This window comes from Cibotium barometz, chromosome 18, assembly GCF_041138505.1.
Source record: "Cibotium barometz isolate CiBa-2024 chromosome 18, ASM4113850v1, whole genome shotgun sequence".
NCBI lineage: Eukaryota > Viridiplantae > Streptophyta > Polypodiopsida > Cyatheales > Cibotiaceae > Cibotium > Cibotium barometz.
In genome coordinates, this window is record NC_141063.1 from 56,012,322 (window position 1) to 56,034,371 (window position 22,050).

Genomic DNA, 22,050 nt, shown 5'->3' on the forward strand with positions numbered 1-22,050 from the left:
TGGTTCCAGTCTTTAAATTCTTTCACATCTGCAGCAGTCCGGTATCTCCGGTGCCTCTTCATGCTCACCTTCTATGTAGTCCCAATAGCCTTTTCCCATTAGGAAATTCCTGAACCTCCAAGCATGGAAGTTATTCTTATCAAGCTTCTTAGCCACAATCTGGGTTATCCCATCATTTGACATCTTGCCAAACACACAATTTTACCAGAAACAGCACTGGTTTTTCTGCACAAACTATTGTATTTTCTGCAGCGGTACTGTAGTACTCTCAAATGTCACAACCAGTGACTTCAATGTGCATACATACACCCAATGGCAACTGTAGACCTCTTTGCAGCACCCACAGTGTCTGCATAGTCAATCTGTCTTCCTGCAATTCTTAAAACAGATTTCTGCACAGAATCGATGACTTACCCGCAGTGCTCGAAATCGCCTGCTTTCTGAAAAACGGAGGTCCAAACGCGCCCGAAACGCATTTTCGGCCCAGAAAATTCTGTCCGATAGGACTTAATAGTTGCCCTATAGCTTTACTCCCACGAAGAAAGCTCCTCAATCAGAGATCGTTGCCGGTGCCTCCCGTAGAGCTCCCGACAAGGGTGTAATCACCAACACAAATAGGGAAGAGTAGTTGAAGCTCTTACCCTCGTACCGCTTCCTGTGGTTCTCTTGCTTGCAGCTCAGCCCTTAGCATGAACCAGGCTCTGATACCATGAAAAGATGCAAGGGGAAGAGAGCTTGAGCTCTTGCAAGCACACACACACACTCACACAACCCTAATAGAGAACACACAAGGTGAGAGGCTGAAAATCTTCTTCTTCTTCACTCAACACTCAACACACCATATACAAGAATAAGAGTACACACAATATGAAAGTTACTCAACCAAAATACATACACGGGTTCTCTATAGTGTGAACCCGACTAAATGAGCTGGCGCTATAACTATGCCAGTCTCTAGAATGGCTGTGACATAGCCTGTCATCCCACTGGCCGCATATCACCCAAGATCTCACCAACCATGCCAGTGGTGTAAGTGTGGGGCCTATCCCCCAGGCGGGTCATCAGTGTCCACCGCCTCACTAGACGAGCTCGATATCTCAACAGTAGATGAACGCTTATGGATTTGCAGGCATTAGGGAAAGCTAAGATTTAATCAATGTTTGAATGGGATTAAGAGATTGCTATGCATTGCTTATTGTCTTGATTAGTGTAGTGGATTTAAGGGATTGAGAGATTGATTGAGGTGCTGAATGGTTGAATCGTCAAGTGGTGGTTTGTGTATGTGAACTCTCCCTCATGGGATAAGCCTTCATGCACTAATCGGGTCGAGTCCTCGGATTGACACTGTGTTTCTTAACACATTTGTTGATCGGTAGTACTCTATGAGCACTATATTGCACGGTAGAGAGAACCACTTTACACCAGGGATAAAGAAGAATCTATTGTCTGTCTGCGCTTGCTAGACTTGGACTTGTAGTCACATTTGTGGATGACAGATGTACTGTTCATGATTTGACTTCTTCTGGTGATACAATTATTGCATTTGGCACCTTGTTTCGTGGGCTGTATAGGCTCAATTCTTATGACAAGTGTGTGGAAGATTCAGCAAATGCAATTTCTGATGAAAAGGTAGTTTTAGATGCAAAACTATGGCATGCTCATTTTGGTCATCTGAACTTTGCTAGTTTGCTGCATTTGTAGAAATTTGATATGGTTGCTTCATTGCCCCCTTTTGAGGCACCATTGAAACATGTTTGTGAAGGTTGTATTTTGGGCAAAATGCAGCGTTTTGCGTTTCCAAAGGATGGTTCTGTGCGGGCCACTCGCAAATTGCAACTTGTACATAGTGATGTATGTGGGCCTATGCAAACTCCGTCATTTGGTAAACACTTGTACTTCGTGAGACTTTCATTTACTCAAGGCATGCATGGGTATATCCAGTGAAGGCAAAGTCCAAAGTGTTTTTGTGCTTTAAATAGTTTTTGCTTATGGTTGAAAATGTATCCAATTGTACTGTGGGCACCCTCCATTCTGATCGAGGGGGGGAGTACATGTCTAAAGAGTTTGATGCATTTCTAGCTAGTCATGGGATAAAACGTCAATGTACAGTGCCGTATACCCCTCAGCAAAATGGTGTTGCTGAGAGGAAAAACAGGTCACTTATGGAGATGGCACAATGTATGGTCAAGATCCAAGCTTTGCCACATGCGTTTTGGCTTGACGCTATCATGTGTGCTGCATATGTACTCAATAGGTGTCCCACTAAGGCCTTGCAGTCTGTTACTCCATACGAAGCTTGGCACGGTAGGAAGCCTTTTATTGGTCACTTGCGTGTCTTTGGTTGCTTGGCCTATGCTTTAGTGCCTGTGCAACAACGTAGAAAATTGGATGATAAGGCTGTCAAATGCATTTTTGTTGGTTACAGTGCTGAGAGCAAGGGTTACAAATTGTATCATCCACAGTCAAAGCGTATCTTGATTAGTCGAGTAAGTTAGAAATTCTACTTTTTCTTATTCTATTTTATGGTTTTTGAATTTTTTCTTTCTTTAAAATGAAAATGGATGTTATGCCTTGCTGGAAAGACTTTCCCCCTTCTCTTCATTATTGATTTCAGCCTTTGTTTATTCTAGATGTGTAATCAAATTGATGGAATTAAACTTTTCATATTGTTTACTCTTAATAAAGTGAAAATTGATTAGATTAGAATGAGTTAAATCATCTTGGATAATTTCTAGTAAATTTTAGAGTGAAAAATTTAAAAAATGGTCAGCCGTACAAAGGAGGTTATGGCAAAATTTTCTTAAATTTGGTGAAGTAAGTTTTATCTTTTTATTATTCAAAAAGAGTAATCCCCACTGCTTGTGTATTCTAAAAGTGTTATTTTTATTCTATGCATAGAAAAATGCATATTAGAAATATTTTTATTATAAAAGTGTTATTTTTATTAGAATATTTTGATTATAAAAGTGTTACTTTCATCAAAATTGATTTTTATGCATAAATAGATGCATAAAAGAATTTTTTATTATAAAAGTGTTACTTTCATTAAAATTGAATTTATACATAAATAGATGCATTAAAGAATTTTTTATTATAAAAGCATTACTTTCATCAAGTTTTGATTTTATGCATAGAAAGATGCATAAAGATATTTATTTATATTTCAAAAGAGTTATTCTCATTAATTTTGATTTTATGCATAGAAAGATGCATAAAGAATTTATTTTTATTTCAAAAGAGTTACTCTCATTAATTTTGATTTTATGCATAGAAAGATGAATAAAGAATTTATTTTTATTTCAAAAGAGTTATTCTCATTAAAATTGAATTTATGCATTGAAAGATGCATAAAAGATTTATTTTTATTTCGAAAGTGTTATTCTCCTTAAAATGATGCATAAACGGATTTTTATAAAAGTGTTATTTTCCACTGAAGTTGTTCTTATGCATAAATAGATGCGTAAAGAATCTTTATATCAAAAATAAGAATTCTCTTACATTCTATAAGTAGATGTGATAAGATGTGATATGAATCAAATAGATGAGAATGAATAGAGAATGGATGTGATAAGATGTGATATTAATCAGATCGATGAGAATGAATAGAGAATGGATGTGATGAGAATAGAAGTGATGAGAATGAGAGGTAAATAGATGTGATGAGATGTGATGTGAATCAGATAAATGTGAATGAATAGATGAGATGTGATGTCATGTGAATCAAGATGTAAATGAATGATATAGGATGTGAATGAATGTGTTAGCATGTGAGTCCGGATGTGAATGAATGATATAGGATGTGAATCGGGATGTGAATGAATGATAAGGGATGTGAATGGATGTGATGTGATGTGAATCAGATAAATGTGAATGAATAGATGAGATGTGATGTCATGCGAATCAGGATGTAAATGAATGATATAAGACATGAATCGAGATGTGAATGAATAAAGAGGAATGTGATGTGATGTGAATAAGATAAATGTGAATGAATAGATATAGCATGTGAGTCCGGATGTGAATGAATGATATAGGATGTGAATCGGGATGTGAATGAATGAATGATAAGGGATGTGAATGGATGTGATGTGATGTGAATCAGATAAATGTGAATGAATAGATGAGATGTGATGTCATGCGAATCAGGATGTAAATGAATGATATAAGACGTGAATCGAGATGTGAATGAATAAAGAGGAATGTGATGTGATGTGAATCAGATAAATATGAATGAATAGATGAGATGTGATGTCATGTGAATCAGGATGTAAATGAATGATATAGGATGTGAATGAATGTGTTAGCATGTGAATCGGGATGTGAATGAATGATAAGAGATGTGAATGGATGTGATGTCATGTGAATCAGGATGTAAATGAATGATATAGGATGTGAATGAATGATATAGGATGTGAATCAGGATGTAAATGAATGATATAGGATGTGAATGAATGTGTTAGCATGTGAATCGGGATGTGAATGAATGATATAGGATGTGAATGAATGTGTTAGCATGTGAATTGGGATGTGACTGAATGATATAGGATGTGAACGAATGTGATAGCATGTGAATTGGGATGTGAATGAATGATAAGGGATGTGTATGGATGTGATGTGATGTGAATGAATATAAGGGACATGAATGAATGTGTTAGCATGTGAATCGGGATGTGAATGAATGATATGTGATGTGAAATGGATGTGATAAGATGCGATGTAATCTGGATAGATGTTAATGTATGTGAAGTGATGAGATGTATGGGTAGATGCAAGTGGATGAGATCTGATGAGGATAAATGAGGAAATAAGTGATGAGATAGAAAAAGATGTGATTAGATGAGAATGGGAATACTTATGAAATGAATGTGGATTGATGTGTGGATAATGTGGATTGATGTGGATGTGATGTGGATTGATGTGGATGATGTGGATGGATGTATGGATGATGTGGGTTGATGTGTGGATAATGTGGATTGATGTGAAGGGATGTAAGGAAGATGTAGATGGATGTGTGGATAATGTGGATTGATGTGGATGGATGTATGGATGATGTGGATTGATGTGGATGATGTGGATGGATGTATGGATGATGTGGATTGATGTGTGGATGATGCGATTGGATGTGATTTGATGTGGGATTGATGTGATGTGATAGGGATCGATGAAGAAAAAAATTATGGGAAGATGAGAAAAGATGGGGACTAATGTGATATGAGTGACTATGATGGAGCTCTTGAGCCATGATCGAGCTCGATGGGTAGGCAACTTCCCATGACACATTAGGGTAGGGTTTCCTTAACACCCTCCTAGTAAACTCACCATCACAACCACCAATCTAAGCCACGATCATGCATAAACAAATTGAACCTAACATATGGGTTGAAACCCCTACCTGATAGGTTAGAGATGCAAACATGAAGATGCTTGGAGTAGGCACAATGGAGCAAGTTAGAGAGAAGGAGAAGACAATAGTCGAGAAAGTGAAAATGAAGCAAATGAGACTACAAGAAAAAAACAACCTAAAAATAGCATCATGACAATGCATGCAAGTGACAAAAATTAAACAAGGCTGTGATTGGCTATAGCGGTTTTTTTGTTGTCCCACGCTGATACTTGCATTGGGAAAATTCTTGATCCACCCAATCGAAAGCTAATACTTGCATCAGGAAAATGCATGATCTCATTGATCGGAAGATGATACTTGCATCAGGAACAATGATTTAATATTTACGTGATCACATGTAAAAGTTTATGTTATTAGAAATGTTAGTAACATGTTAACATGATCACAATGTTAATATGCTATATCAACGACAAACATTTTTGCCTATATCACATTGTCCAAAATCACAAATTCAATGTCAAGCACCTTGATTGGAGTGCATTAGAAGAGTTCTATAGTCAAAGGGGCATGTACAAATTTCATATGCCATTATTAGTCCTGATAGCTTTGTATACAAGTGATACCGGACATACCCCATGAGACATCGCAAAACTCACTTCCCTCCTCTCTGCTCCCAAATTATAGGTTTATGTCCCTCATTTTCTCCCAAGTATCCCACATAAACCTAGAATTTGGGAGCAAAGAAGGGTAGTGAGTTCTGCTATGTCTCATGGGGTATGTCCAATATCACTTACATAGCTATCAGGACCAATAATGGTATATGGAATTTTTATAGGCCCCTTTGAGTATAGAACTCTTCTATCATCTCCTAGGATTTTAGAGGAAATGGAATCAAAGCTTTTCTCCACTTCACCTAGTCCTTGTTTATGAGTCTCCTTGTGTTGTGGAATAGACTAGTTCTTTTCTCAGCCTTCTCTCGTGAGCAAAGTGAAACTATCATCTACATTGGCTTCTACTCCAATAGTGGAAAATATTGGAGGGTCTTCACCATCCACCAATTATGTTGTTGTGCTTAGCATGCTCTTCCAATTTATGTGCAACTTCTAGCCTTATTTTCTCCTAATTGGGTTGGAATATTCTAGCCTTAATTTTCTCCTTAATTGGGTTGGAATATTCTAGCCTTATTGGAATATTCTACCAACTTTTTAGGTAGATTGTTGGGGTCTATGACCACTTCTTCTTGGTCCATTTATGGGTTGGGGATTCAATTCATCCTCGAAAGAAGATGAAGAGACATTGGAAGTTGTATCAGTGAGACTGAACCCTCTTGAATTGTTGCATTGTCCAATCTTCTAGGATATTTATCTTCTGGTTTTAGGGGTGATTAGCATGTTCTGAGACTTCATAGGTAGGTAGGACCCGATCTGGTCTTTGTGCCCTCTCAGTATGCGATGCTGAAGCTCGTTCATCTTCGTGAGTGGTGGATTTCCTCTTATTTCGTATTCTCCTCATTAGCATTGAGAGGTACTATTTATAATAGCCCCTCTGTGATGCTTAACATGTTAATGCTCATAGTCAACTTATGCTCTTTGGCTAGAACTGATGGCCGGGTGGATGCTCTCAATGGGAAGTCCTTGTACATGTGATCAATGCCACAATAAATGTAAAGAGGTGCTATTGGTCGTGGATTGGTTGGTGCATATACCATAGCCGTCTTAATGGAAGATTCTACCACTTGGTGAGGTGCCTTACAATTAGAATAGCATGCGAGATCTATTAGATTGCACTATGGCTATAGAATCACGACACTCTCATCACCAGCTTGAACGTAGTGACTTAGGATTTGACTAGATGTGGACTTTGAGCCTCTAGGGGTTCTAGGTAGATAGGGCTCTTTCCTATGAACTCTCTTCCTCCCCTTCAGGTATTTTTGTCAAGGTCAATTGGTTCATGGGTCACTTGAGGAATAGGTAGTTATTATGGCAACACTTGAGGTGGTGGTAGAGGTAACTATGGAATCCTTAGTAGGAATGTACTTCCTTGGATAAGGTGTGTTAAAAAGCATGGGACTTGCCAGCCCCCCGGTGGTGTATGCAAAGCTAGGCAATGAACATGTGGAGTTGGTGTGACTAGCGGCTAATGCCCTTGGAATTGATTCTTGTAGAAATGAGCAGTTTCCTACCCTCATGTAGTATACGCACTAGATTCCTCCTTATCTGGGTATTAGGTTAGGGAATTATTTGTTTGTGTGGTTAGCACATGACTTATTGAACACCATACCAACTCATGTCTATGATATAGATGTGTTTTTCCTATGTTGTCTTTTCTTAATTGCTTTGTCATTTACTACATGAGTGCGGCTACTAGGTCTTCTACTGCCAATGTGATAAGGTTGTGATTCTTTCCCTTTGTCGTGGACCTTTGAAGGAACTATGCCAAATGATGCTTCAGATGGATTTCCTTCTTCAGGCAGGTTCCTTAAAGTTCCCATAAAGTTATCATCAAAATATATGGCACTCCTTCAACATGGCTCACAGTTCTTATGTTTTTCAAAGTACAAGGTGTTGTGTAAGGTCAAGGATTCCTTCTAGGATCTTTCTAATTAGTTGTTCATGAGAGAATTTGTCGATATCAACACATCAAGAGTGGGTCAAGCGGAAGTCACTCACCCTTACCAGGTCATCAGGTTGACCAATTGTATTGCAAATTTGATCAAACACTTCTAAGTGTGCAATGGTCAAGCGGAAGGCACTCACCTTTACCAAGTCATCAAGTTGACCGAATGTATCGCACATTTGATCAAACACTTCCAAGTGTGCAATAGTCAAATGGAAGGCACTCACCTTTACCAGGTCATCAAGTTGAACAAATGTATTACACATTTGATCAAACACTTCCAAGTGTGCAATGGGATCTCTAGTCCCATTGAACTTTAGCATTAACTTCACAATTTGATCGTATTTTTGTTAGAATTAGGGTTGCAGGAAAGCACACAAATCTTGGAGAAGAAGAAGCAAGAATGCACACAACACAAAGTGTATTAGATTGTGTCAATGTACAAAAGATAAGTTAGCCCTAGAAGGATGGGCGTATATACAAGCCGGGGAAAAAAACCTCCTAAAGAGGGAAAAAGTGCCCCGGCGGTCCTAAGTGTGTTCACACACATCACTGTCTATATATATGGCAACAAATTGTTGGAATTAGGGTTGCAGGAAAGCACACAAAGCTTGGAGAAGAAGAAGCAAGAATGCACACAACACAAAGTGTATTAGATTGTGTCAATGTACAAAAGATAAGTTAGCCCTAGAAGGATCGGCGTATATACAAGCCGGGGGAAAAAACCTCTTAAAGAGGGAAAAAGTGCCTTGGCGGTCCTAAGTGTGTTTACACACATCACTGCCTATATATATGGCAACAAATCCCCCCTGGGAGTGATGGTGTGAACGAGAGCTGGCACTCATGTATAGGGGAGTGCCATGCCCGAAGTAGATCAATCCACAAAGGGGAGTAAGCCCAAAGCTTTGCGAAAAGCTTCGTACTTCTCACGAGGAAGCGCCTTTGTGAAAAGATCGGCGCGAGGTTGTCCTGTGTTGGCACATAGGCCAAGCTCATCTCTCCTGCTGAGAGTCTCTCCCTGACATAGTGATAATGCACCTCAATGTGCTTTGTGCGAGCATGAAAAACTAGGTTTCTTGCAACTGCCAATGCGCTCTGACTATCAGTGAAGATAGAGGTGGCAGACTCCTGTCCAACACCCAAGTCAGCCACCATAAGCCGTCTGAGCCACACACACTCAACCGTAGCTGTGAAAGCTACCCTGTACTCAGCTTCACAACTAGAAGTGGCCACAGTAGGTTACTTCTTGCTCAACCAAGATATGCATGAGCTACCGAGCATGAAACAAAAACCACTTGTGAACACTCTTGTGTCATAGCAACCAGCCCAATCTGAGTCCGAAAAAGCATGTAAATCTGGCAGCAACGATCCCCCCTTGGGATAAAACAACCCAAGATGTATGGTGCCACTCGAGTAGCGAAAGATACATTTAACTGCCTTCCAATGCTGAGACCCTGGGCTATGCATAAACCTGCTCACCTGTGAGACTGCAAACTGAATGTCCGGCCTCGTAATGCATACATAAATGAGGCAACCAACAGCTGTCTGATAGAGTGTGACATCAAAGTGATCTCCAGTATCATGAAGACTCAACTTCAAACCTGTCTCCATTAGAGTAGCAATAGGCTTGCAGTCTTCAAGGCCAAATCTCTGCAACAATGTCTCAATATACTTTGTTTGACACAAAGCAATACCTCCATCACACTGCTTAAATTGGATCCCCAAATAATGATGCAAATGCCCCAAATCTGACATCTCAAAAGAGGCATTCAAATCAGCCTTAAAATCAGCAATATGACTCTCATTTGGTCCTGTGAGTAGCATGTCATCGACATAGAGAGCAATGATTAGATGTACACCATCCACACGTTTAACGTACAAAGTGCTTTCTGTTGGACTATTCTGAAACCCATGTGCAGTCAAATATGCATGTATCTTTTCATACCAAGCTTGTGGAGCTTGCTTTAAACCATATAAAGCCTTTTTTAACCTGCACACTTTGTTTTCCTGCCCTCTTTGAACAAAACCACGAGGCTGCGATACATACACATCCTCATGCAAATCTCCATTCAAGAACGTAGTCTTTATGTCCAACTGATGTACATTCCAACCATTATGAGCTGCCAATGCACAAATGCTACGAATGGTAGTCATACGACAAGTGGGAGCAAAGGACTCATCAAAATCAATGCCCCTTTCTTGAGCATAACCCTTGCAACAAGTCTAGCCTTATAGCGATCAACACTGCCTTCTCGCTTTCATTTCAACTTAAAAACCCACTTACATCCAATGGCCTTTTTACCAATAGGCAAATCACACAAAGACCATGTACCATTCTTCATTATAGCATCATATTCACTTTGCATTGCAGCCAACCAATTTTCTGAATTTTGTGCCTCATCAAATGAAAGAGGTTCTTCCTCTTCACACAACTAGACACAGCCAAAGCATAACAATATGATGTATAAGAGGCATGCTAAAAACCTGAACGAGTACGATTAGTCATAGGTGCATCAATCTTACTATCACGCAAGGTTTGCACCAGCCATTTAGGCATACCTCTAGCCTACTCATTTTCAGCCCTATCCTCATGAATTACATCCTGTAAATCTGCATCAGAAATAGGCTGATCTATGATGTCGTTTGAAATCTGCATAGGCTAAATATTTGCCTCATTAGGACTTACGTTTGAATTCCCACCTGTAAAGAGAGGCTACAACGTATCAAATACATCCCGTGAGCTCACACTTGTCTCTTTGGTACATGATAACAAGGGCTGCACAGCATCTTCCACAAAAACAACATCTCGACTAATCAAGATACGCTTTGACTGCGGATGATACAATCTGTAACCCTTGCTCTCAGCACTGTAACCAACAAAAATGCATTTGACAGCCTTATCATCCAATTTTTTACGTTGTTGCACAGGCACTAAAGCATAGGCCAAGCAACCAAAAGTGACCAATAAAAGGCTTCCTGCCATGCCAAGCTTCGTATGGAGTAATAGACTGCAAGGCCTTAGTGGGACACCTGTTGAGTACATACGCAGCACACATGACAGCCTCAAGCCAAAACGCATGTGGCAAAGCTTGGCTCTTGACCATACATCGTGCCATCTCCATAAGTGACCTGTTCTTCCTCTCAGCAACACCATTTTGCTGAGGGGTATACGGCACTGTACATTGGTGTTTTATCCCACGACTAGCCAGAAATGCAGCATACTCTTTAGACATGTACTCCCCCCCTCGATCAGAACGGAGGGTGCCCACAGTACAATTGGATACATTTTCAACCATAAGCATAAACTGTTTGAAGCACAAAAACACTTCGGACTTTGCCTTCAGTGGATATACCCATGCATGCCTTGAGTAATCATCAATGAAAGTCACGAAGTACAAGTGTTTACCAAATGACGGAGTTTGCATAGGCCCACATACATCACTATGTACAAGTTGCAATTTGTGAGTGGCCCGCATAGAACCATCCTTTGAAAATGCAGAACGCTGCATTTTGCCCAAAATACAGCCTTCACAAATATGTTTCAATGGTGCCTCAAGAGGGGGCAATGAAGCAACCATATCAAATTTTTGCAAACGCAGCAAACTAGCAAAGTTCAGATGACCAAAACGAGCATGCCATAGTTTTGCATCTAAAACTGCCTTTTCATCAGAAACTGCATTTGCTGAATCTTCCACACACTTGTCATAAGAATTGACTTCTCGTGATACAATAATCGTATCACGAGAAGTCAAATCATGAACAGTACATCTGTCATCCACAAATTTGACTACAAGTCCAAGACTAGCAAGCGCAGAGACAGACAATAGATTCTTCTTTATCCCTGGCACATACAAAGCATCTGAAAGTGTGAAAGCACTGCCATTTGCAGCAGTAAGCATAATTTTACCAATGCCCTTCACACTGGATAAGAAGCATTATTGGCACATGTGACAGTATTCCCATTAGGGACAGCCTCAAGAGAAGTGAACATATCACGATGCGAGGTAATGTGCTTTGTAGCACCACTATCAAAATACCATACATGAGAGTCAACTGAAACTGCCAAACATGCATCATGTACAGATAGGTCATACTGGCAATACACGCTAAACGCCCATTCTGTATCCTGCACAACATTTGCAGAATCTGCATTTGTAGAAGCATCCGCTATTGTGGCTGCATTTGACTCTTTCTTCTTTGCCTCTTTAGCCTTTAGCTTAGGGCAATTCTTAATGACATGATCATTTGCCTTACAATAGTTGCACCTGGTCTTTTTCTTGCCTTTATCAAGAGCCTTCTCAGACTTATTGTTGCTACCTGTGGAAGGAGAAGAAGTTGCAGACCTACTAATAGGAGAAGAAACAGTGGAAGGGGCTACCTTACCACTTCTTCTCTCCTGCTAGGCAGCAATAAATGCTTGATCAACTGCACGCTGCCTGGCCCTATTTTGCCTAGACTGCGCTTCTTGCAAGAGCTTGTTGACTAAAGTATCATACTTGACAGCATCAGGTCTGTCCTCATTAAGAGGTCTCCACGTGGAAGCAAAAGTCTGATATGTCTCAGGTAAAGCATCAAGAACAGTCTGCACAAGAGAATGATCAGGAATAATCTCACCTGCAGAAATCAACTGTTCTTTGAGATCTTTAATCTCAGCAAGAAAAACATTCATGTCATCATCTTCTTGCATAATCTTCAATTCTAGCTCTTTACGCAGGTAAGCGATTTTTGCCTCGTTACGACCTGCATACAAACCAGCTAGAATATCCCAAGCCTATTTTACTGTTTTAGCTAAACGAATATGTGGGGTGATGTTACGTTTGACAGAAAGTGCAATCAAGGCATGAGCCTGCGCATCTTTACCATCCCAACGAGCTTGTTCAGCAGTGGGTAAAACAGCAGCAACAGTAGAGCTGCTAGAACCTGTAACATTCTCAACAGATCCTACATCCATAGAACCTGGACGTACATCCGTACCCTGCACAATGTTCCACACTCCTTTTGCAACCAAAACATGCTGCATCATGTATGCCCAAAGTGGGTAGTTGCTGTCTCCATCTAGTTTGTCTTCAGCAGACAACACGCAAAATACATCATTGCTGTTATCAGCCATGGCCACTGACTGAAACTGATGCAAAAGCTACCTGTAATTAAGCAAAGACTGAACAGAAGACAACTTGTGCTATGTAGCACGGTCCATAATAGAACACGTATGCCTGCTTTGCAGAAAACTGCACTGTCAAAATTTCTACAGAAAATGACGAAAACACCTGTGCAGAACTTGAAATGCAAAAACGGAGCCCGAAACGACCTCAGATGCAAATTCTGGGACCTGCAAGCGCTCGTGAAAACCCACCTCAATCGGAGAACGTGAGTCAGAGGGTGCTGGCGGCGTAGCCCTGGGAGCCGATGCCTGCTCTGATACTGATTGTTGGAATTAGGGTTGCAGGAAAGCACACAAAGCTTGGAGAAGAAGAAGCAAGAATGCACACAACACAAAGTATATTAGATTGTGTCAATGTATAAAAGATAAGTTAGCCCTAGAAGGATGGGCGTATATACAAGCCGGGGTGTGCGCTTTTGCCGCACAGGTCGTAGCTGGGGACTTGCCGGACACCGTATGCGAGCCACGAATGGCTGCAAGCATACAACCAGGAAGGCAAGCTCAAAACAGAATGCAAAAGGTGTGTCACTCACCGCTTAACTGCCGCCTTGAAGGATTCCCGCGTCGCAACCGTGAAGGAGGAGCCGCCGTCGCCGCTCTACCGCCTCTCCGCCGCCGCCGTGCCGCTACACAGTGCTCGATCGCTCTCTCACTCACTCTCTCTCTCTCTCACAAACGCAGGAGAAGGAAACCAAAGAGATAAGGCAAGAGCACTCTTGTATTCACAACACATGAGAATGAGGATTTTAGGGTTATATTTGACTCATATAGGTGACTTGGCCGTTCACACTTGGGCGCCCATACATGGCCGACCGACCCTAACCCTTATCCTACTGATATCCAAGGTGCGCCTCTCATCGGCGATCACCCAATCCCTTCATCCTTAACATATGGTGCCGACAAGCCCGGCCCATGACTCAGAATATTTAAATTAATGACGTAAAATATAGTATGTCGCAATGTCCGCCATGGGTTAACATGCCCCCCTTCCTGATGTAGATTCCGTCCTCGGAAGCTATGGTATGGTAAGCTCGAGAGGGTTGTTGTGGTAGACCGTCTGCAAAACAGGGAAGTAGAGTGAAGGTATGCTGGAATTCAAAAGATATAAAGTGTATAAATTCAAGCGTGTGAGACCACAATGGATGTTGCTATTAGAACTTAGTTTAAGGGTACATGAGTGAGCTAGTGTAGCAAATTAATAGGACTTTAAAATTATTGAAAGGAATTCAAGAGTTAGCAAGGTGTCAAAGGTTAATCAAGGTTTATAACTGGCCTAAGTCAAGGAAAATAACCAAGCTTAATAAATAAACAGATGACCATACTGTGTCTACTCTAAGAACAAGTAGTTACCACGAGCCTAGGGACACAAGAAACATCAGAGTTACAGGAGCCTTTTGCCTTTTTTTTTTGCACATGACAATTTTTATACACAATGGCGACCTTCCTAAGGCAAAACTAACATCGATCCTGGTACCATGTTTAACACAAGGCATTATCCAGGAATCTATTAGCTCACTTTAGGCAAGGCTACTCCCTACCAACCAAGGCATCGGTCTGGAGTAGAATACTCCTCGCCTACCAAGTATCAATAAGGCGATAGGCCAACATTAAAGCACATCATAGACTTGTATTGCCATTTATTGTAGGCTTTTTTTTTTAAAAGTTTGTTTTGATCTTCGCTCCTGAACTAAAATGTGTTCTTACATCTTTTCGACAAGGGGTAAAATCTATGTCCTAGAGGTCAACACACACACAGCCAGGTGTTCAAACATTAAGATGGTTTGACCCTAGACCTAAGACAATCGTATTCCAAGGTTAACTAAAGACGTCATGCTGCCTAGGAATATTTCCAATAAAGTTAAGCTCATTAATGATTTACACTAGCATGCAAGCAACTTCAAAAACTAAGTAGTACATTGATAATTTCCATGTGGTCATGCATTATAGTTTATGCAATTGATTGAACAGTAAAAACGAAAGAGAGTGGGTATGGAAGAATTACACCTGTAATTGGAGATCTCCTTGATTTGACGAGACAGCTTGCAATTTGATGTAGATATATTTTGATGAACGTTGCGGCAGTCTCTGGACTTGGAAGCGAACCCACCTCAAACTTTTTAACCTGTACAATCAACTAACAAGCACTATACCTCGAGAGGCACATGAGTGTGAAAATTCAAGACTCGTTTAAAGAATCTAAACTAGAAAAAACTTGAAAACACTAACCTACCTACCAGTCACCACACTACTACTGAGGATACGGTAAGAGGATGTTGTAGAGTCTTGGCTCTAGCCCTAAGGCTAAGCCTCTATCCGCATCATCCAAATAAATAAAATCAACCTCAGTAGTGCCATGAGTTTCATCCGTCCATTCATCATTGTCAGATATTTCCTTTTCATTTTCCCATCCACATAGACTCATCAAGAATGTAACGATGCGAGGATAGTCATCTTGTGGAAAAGGAAAGCATTGGGCTATCGGGGATATGTCCTCTACGGAGTAGGGGTCAGTCATGGTTAATAGGCGAATTAGCCATTCTAATTCCTCAACATTTTCCTCTCTGGCTAATACATCTATATGATCCCATTCAGTTTCAATTACAGGATAGCACATGTGAAATATCTGAGAAAGGTACAGATGATACCTCTCATCAAAGGCGGGAGTGGATGAAGTGTATGATGATCGTGCATCTGCCATATCTGCAAACACAGATATAGCATCAGTAGGTTTGTGAGACAGGTCAATCTAGTTCTTGATTGTATACGGATATTTATCCTCTTTTTGTGCTCTTGCTCTTTTTACTATTTTTTGTTTTTCTTTTCTTTGTTTTGTTTTTTTTTTGTTTTTTATAATGTATGAAGCTATATATATACATCCCCTTGAATTTGGCAATTACATGGTCAGGGGAGAAGGTTAAGGAGGAAGCATTAGAATGTCGAGCGTGAGTACATGCTCCCCCTTTCCTTGGGTAGATCATATTATTTGCAATGATGTTGCAGCCTCTTGGAACCAATTTGTCCAGCGGGTCATAGGTTGTGATGTGGGCAGATAGCTTTTTATGACCCTTGTGGCCACATCCAATTGCAGAGATGGTAGTGTATGCTCCCATTGACGAATGTTGGAAATGGTTTCCATCGATACTATTACAAGGGGAGATGTAGGCTCATCGGTTTTTTGTTGGGTGTTGACAAGAGTAGGTGTAGAGCATGTAGAATCTTCTATATGAGTTTGTGCCTGGCATGAGGAGCTAGAAGCTTCATGTGGCTCCCCCCTTCCTGAGCTAGGTGGTAATGATCGATATCGTTTGGGAATCCAAACTAACTCTGGAAGTGGTGCGGAGCACTCTGTTACCTTTCCCTTACCACGGTCTTGAATTGTCATTGGGGTGGCAACAATTGGTTTGCAAGGTTTTACAGGTGATGTAGAGGGATTCACCTTATGTTTAGGGACCCAAATCTGGTCATTCCCCTCGTAGTACCCTTGGGCTACTAATAATTTTTTAGGGATCCATCGTGATGTTACATTGCCCTTTCTCGGGTAGGTAGCTGCTTTCCTCTTACGAGGCTTCTTGGTGGCTGAACGAGATTGAGCAGGGGAAGTAGCTGTTAACGAAGCTTTGGGGACCCATTTGTATGTACTCTTTGGCATAGTAAGTAAAGCTTTAGGGACCACCTTGCCTGTTTCCACTCTTGGCATTGAAGCGTTAGAGGGGTGGCCAACAATCGAAGATGGTTTTGCCACTGGACTTTGTGATTTTTCGTTATCTAATATTTGAGTGGATGACTTAGGTGCGGGATTTTGAGCGGTCAGACCTAGTGTTGGTTCTTGCGTTGTGACTTGTCTGGTTGCCCAATCGATATTGCACTTGGTGGCCATCATCCATTTGCGCCCTAAGATTACAGTCCCTCCCATGGTACCAGTAGGCATAACCAAAAAGCTTTGAATTATGGTTCCCTTGTCATAGGCAACCGGAGCGTGCAGAATTCCTGATACAGGGGTTTTCTTCTTGTTGATTCCTTGAACTTGGATAGAACTCTTGGTTAAAGGTGGTTTTCCCAGTTGACACCACACGCCATATGATAGCAAATTATGTTGAGCTCCTGTATCCAATAATGCATTATACAGCACCTCCCCGTAAGGACTCTGTAACTCAATTGGGTATCTTAGAGGTGGGTCAGATTCTAGTGCATCCTCCTCTGCTTCCTCGAAAAATACTTGCGTAATTCCCAAGTTGGCTTCTCGTTGTCGCCTAGCACGCTGTTGACGTTCTTTGGCTTCGACTCTCGCTTGTATCTTTTTAAGCTCAGCTTGTTCTTTAGCTGCCTTCTTTTGATGGATTGCATGTAACTCCTCCTGGCTTAGGGGGTCATAGTATCTTTTGAATTTACTCCCATTAAGGAATCCAATGGTTTCAACTCCGTCGAGAGTCTCCACTCTGATGGTACCTTGCGGGGTAATTTCACATACTCTATATGGTCCCTTACCAGCATATTTGAGCTTCTTCTTTTCGTTTCGCACTCCATACATCAGGACTTTATCCCCAACCTTGATGTCCTTGTCCTTTAGATGGCGATCAAACCATTTTTTCCTCCTATCCTTCTCCACAAGGGCATTGCATACAGCCAATTGTCTTTCTTCATTTAGCCGCTCAAGGATATACAGACGTTCTGCTAAGGGATTACCATCCCAACCCTCTTGAGTAGCAACACGAAGACTTGGAATGACAAATTCCCACGGCATGACTGCTTCTTGGCCATATACCATTTTGAATGGTGTACAATTAATAGCCACTTTATACGCAGTACGATAGGCCCATAAAGCTGTCGTAAGCTTTAGATCCCAATCCGTGCGATGAGCTTCAACTGTCTTTGTCAAAACAGAGATTAAAGTCTTGTTGGTACTCTCGGCTTGGCCATTCGCTTGCGGATAGTAAGGAGTAGATTTATGATGGGATATCATGAAATTTGTTGTGAGCTCCTTAATCACTTCATTTATAAAATGCGTACCATTGTCGCTCACAAGTTCAAAAGGACAACCGAATCGTGTGATTATATTTTCAAAGAGGAACTTGGCTGTTGTCCTTGCATCTGCCTTACGTGTCGCTTTCGCTTCAGCCCATTTGGTCATATAGTCAGTGGCCACAATAATATAGCGAGATTGTGTGTTTCGGGCCGCTGGACTAATTGGACCTACAAAGTCTAAACCCCACTTTTCAAACGGTTGGTTTACTTTGATCGGATGTAGGGGCATCTGATCTTTCCTCTGCGGTTTCTTGTATCGTTGGCATTCATCGCAACCCTTCACAAAGAGTGATGCATCTTGGAACATAGTGGGCCACCAATACCCTGATTGTAAGATCTTTCGCGCAGTTAAGTCTCCTGAGAAGTGACCACCGGCTACGCCCATATGTGCCTCTTGTAAAATGTATAGATACTCATCCTCTCGGGCACAACGCCTAAGAACATCATCCTTTCCTCTTTTATAAAGAGTCCCGGCTATCAGGCAATAGGGTTCGCATTCTTTGATCAGCTTTCGAGCTAGATCTTTACGAAGCTCCTTGGGTGGAAAGCCATTAACCAAAAAGTTAACAATCTTCTCACTCCATTCAGGCATTGTCTCCACCATGAACAGGGAAGTGTCAGGTAAGTCATCATCAACCCCTGTAGGAGCCTCACCATTGGGTATGCGAGACAAATGATCAGCCATAACATGTTTCTTGCCAGGTCTCACAACAACCGTGAAATCAAACTCAAGAAGAATCAATAGCCATCGTGTGATTCTTCCTGTGGAGCATGGTTTGTTTACCAGATACAACAATGCTTGATGATCCACATAGAAAACAAACTTGGTGGCAAGGAGGTAATAACGAAATTTCCTTACTGCATATATCATTGCCAACCCTTCTCGCTCCGTAGTGGTGTAGTTCATCTCAGCATCGTTCAACTGGCGACTGGCAAAGCTAATGGGGTAGTCTAGCTTGTGTTCTCCAGGTTGAGTTAACACACACCCAATAGCAAAGTTTGATGCATCAATATGCACATGGAAGAGTAAATCCCAGTTAGGCATTCTCAAGATTGGAGCACTCGCCAAGGCCTTCTTTAATAGCTCATAGGCACGGTCACATTCTTCGGTCCAAATAAACTCGATGAGAAGCTTATACAATGGTCGAGCTATCTCGGCGAAGAAGAGAATAAACCTTCAATAATAACCAACGTGGCCCATAAAGCGTTGGACTCCCTTGTAGTTGGTGGGTGGGGGTAATTCCAGAATGACCTTGATTTTACTCTCATCAGTGGAAATCCCATTTTTGGACACTATATGCCCTAAGATAACTCCGTGTTTAACCCAGAATTGGCATTTGAAAGGATTCAAGGAGATGCGATATAATCTACACCTTTCAAATATTTTTCGTAAACACATCAAGTGCTCGTCCCAAGAGGAATGAACACAAAGATCATCTAAGAAAGCTTCACAGAAGTCCCTTAGATATTCCTTAAAGGCCGTGTTTATCAATCGTTGGAATGTTGCAGGTGCATTGGTCAGGCCAAAAGCCATGACGCGAAAGGCAAACACTCCAAACTCCGTGATAAATGCTGTTTTAGCTTGGTCCTCGTCTGCAATTGTGATCTGATTGTAACCCGAGTACCCATCTAAAAAGCTATATGCCTCCTTGCCTGCCACTCTTTCAAGCACATGTTCAGAATATGGCAAGGGGTAATGATCCCTTCTGGTGGCTGCATTAACCTTTTTGAGATCAACGCACACTCTGAGTTTCCCATTCTTCTTTGGCACGATGACTATCGGAGAAACCCATTCTGAGTGCTCAATTGGGTATATGAATCCACATTTTACCAGCTTTTCAATTTCCTCTTGTACAATCTTTGCGTACTTAGGATTCATTGGGTAGGGACGTTGCTGGACTGGTTTAGCAGTGCTAATCATTGGAATCGTGTGTTGCACCACCGAGGGTGGAACACCCTTCATATCATGATATGTCCAAGCAAATATGTCCTTGAATTCTTTAAGAAGCTTCGTAAGTGCAGCTTCTTCCGCCTTGGTGAGGTCTTGAGCAATATAAACTGGTTTAGACTCCTCACCCGGATCTGCTAGGTCTATCTCCTTAACTACCGCAGGGCCATCGTAGACACCGCTACTCCCATTGGTAGGCGTTCGTTGGGCTTTTGTGTAGACTAATTTACGTTCCCCTGTGGTGAATGATTTGAAATGCCCGGGTGCGGGGTGTAAGTCTACTGGTTCTTGTTGTGCCAGACTTTTTTCTTTCAATTCCGCTTCCTTTTGTTGTTGAGCCAACTCTTGGTTTTGCCGCCTTCTTGCAGTACGACTTAGTTTCGGCTTCTCTTCGATTTCTAATTGGGCGACGTCATGAGGTTGCGGAATACACCACATGACACTTTGGAGGTATTGTCCCCAATTATCCGCTATCTTCCGATGAGCATCAATGGCTCCTACATAACTAAGCCATTCTGCAGTGGATCTTTCCTTGTTTATTGCAGTTCGTACATTAGCTCGATAGCGTTGGCGCTTATGTCTCGTTTTCTTCTTACCAAGTTTTTGATTTTTGTTTCTATCCGATTCGGACTCACTTGGTCGATCTTCACTTTCGGATGAACTGCAGGAGGCCACTGTCCTAGGCCTTGAGCACCTTGCTTCCACATTTGGGTGAATATTTGATTCATTTTCTCCATCAGGCTCAGGGTCAGTTTCTTCTTGAGATTCATACTCAGAGTTGCATTGGTCAGGGTCTTCGCTACTTTCAGTGTCGGTGGAGTTTGCCACGTTCTCGCCATCAGGAGTCATGTGCATAACACCTATCATGTTTATTGGCACTAACGGTGGCATATCTTGCCCCTCAGGTGTTACCCAACTTGTGCCTCTATTTCCCCATGTGTCTATGGTTGCCGCTAGGTGTACCCAATCCACGTTATCCGACTCAGTCATACCCGGTAGGACATCCATGTAAGGAGAATCTTTTCCATCATCAGTCTCTTTTTTGCATGTATAGCAATACCTTAATGGGGCGGAGTGAATAGTGGTATCTGATCGATTATCAATGATAACCTTGCTTCCTAAAGGATGCGCACGACCATTCTCAAGATCAACTCGAATGACAGAGTCCTGGAATTGTAGATAGACATGGTTTTTCGACCAGTCATGCACCATTTGTGCTTCCCTCATGAAAGGACGTCCTAAGATCATTTGATATGACATAGGATGCTTGGAGAAATCCATTACAATGAAGGTATGTTTTACCTTGTATCCCAGGACCTTGATCTTGAGGTCCCTTAACATTCCAATAGGTTTGGCTATGGTTCCGTTTGCCATCTTAACCACTATGTTTGTGACTTCGAGGTGAGGCCTTCCCATAGATTCCCAACAGTTTTTAGTCACAATGCTCACTCCAGCACCACCATCAAGGATTCCCTTTAGAGTTAATCCCTTGGTAGTAATGGGGAGGGTGGCATTAGATTCGTCACCTTCAAAGTACTGTCCCAACTTGTTCACAGGTATTTCAACGACCGAATCTTCATCTAGGTTGGGTTGTAGATCCCAATGCTCCCCTTCATCTTGAAGCGTGTCGGGTCTATCAATATTTGCAAATTGTGGTAGCCCCGCCTTTAGTTCTCCATTGAGAAATGCCCGAAGAGCTAAGAATAGCTCAGGATCTCCGTATAATTTGGATATGATCGTGGTTCTGATCTCAGAGGACATGAAATCCATTAGCTTAGACACATTCAACCGTACTTTTCGAGACATCGCCCCTTGACTAGGGACTGGTGAAGATGGAATCACTTTCTCTTCGATGGGGTCAGGCATTCCCTCACTAAACATTCTTTCCAGCAAGAAGGGTGTTTGCCCACTTCCGGATGTTCTATCCTCACTTTCTTCTCGAATGATACTCGGTATAGC